The sequence below is a fragment of the Triticum dicoccoides genome, chromosome 4B (genome assembly GCF_002162155.2).
Source record: "Triticum dicoccoides isolate Atlit2015 ecotype Zavitan chromosome 4B, WEW_v2.0, whole genome shotgun sequence".
Taxonomy (NCBI): domain Eukaryota; kingdom Viridiplantae; phylum Streptophyta; class Magnoliopsida; order Poales; family Poaceae; genus Triticum; species Triticum dicoccoides.
The window spans coordinates 179970396-179971446 of record NC_041387.1 but is presented as its reverse complement, the minus strand read 5'-3'; positions in this window follow the sequence as shown (position 1 = coordinate 179971446).

Sequence of the window (1051 nt, the reverse complement as noted above, 5' to 3'; positions counted from 1 at the left end):
CGACAGGGATGATCCCGATCCAGATACAGATCGGTGGGGGAAGTGGAGGGGGGTGCCTTAGGGTTCGATCGGGGTGGGGGATAAGGGAGGGAAGCCTAGGCTAGGTGGGCCGAAGCCCAGTGAGGGGGGCTTTTACTTATTTTTTTCTTTTGTTTTTGTTTTCTTTTGTTTTTGTTTTGATTTTTCCCTTTTTATTTATTTTTCCTTTATTGTTTCCTTCAAACTTTAACTTAGTTCAATTTATAAAATGTCTAAACAACACCTAAATTTAGTACGTCAAAATACCACTGCCACATTAATCTGCTACCCAAGCTAAAATAGTTTTGTAATTATTTAATAATTAAAAGTATTTAAATAATAGTTTTTGCTACTGCTTTATTCAGCTTATAGTATTTAAACATTTTATAAAGGTGTGGTTTCTCCACCATAATTTCCTATGCAATATTTGGTTCACTCCGAACATTTTAGTTTTAATATTTGAAAAGCTTTATTGTTTGATCGATTTTGAATTTAAATTTGAATCGGTTTCGAACTGACGCAAGATTAGCACAGTAATCGAAGTGACGTGGCAACATTAGCAGAGGGTTGAGGTAGCTTAATTACCCGGGCATCACAATTCTCCTCCACTACAAGAAATCTCGTCCTAAGATTTAGGAGCAGGAGTAAGTGGGAATGGATTTGGTTACGAAATTCTGACGAGTGTCCTCGGTCTTGGTGGCTCTTCTAGAAGAGGTTGATCCATTATGTTGATGTCTTCATTTCTCTGCTTTAGGTCATCATGATGAAGTTGGCATCCTTTCTTCGCGAACTCCATCGTACTTACGAAAGAATAAAGGGGTGGGTATTCCGAGAGAACGGACCTCCACAAGGTTGACTATCTGGTCGATAACATCGGGGAAGGTGGCGGAAAGTAACTCCCGAATTGGAACTTAAGAAAACACCGAGAGCAAGTAAGATGGTGCTATAAGAAGTTTCGAGAGGATAGGCAATTGTTCATTGCCTGAAACAAAACGTGATAGGGTTCATAGCAATGAGAATAAGTATTGTGTCT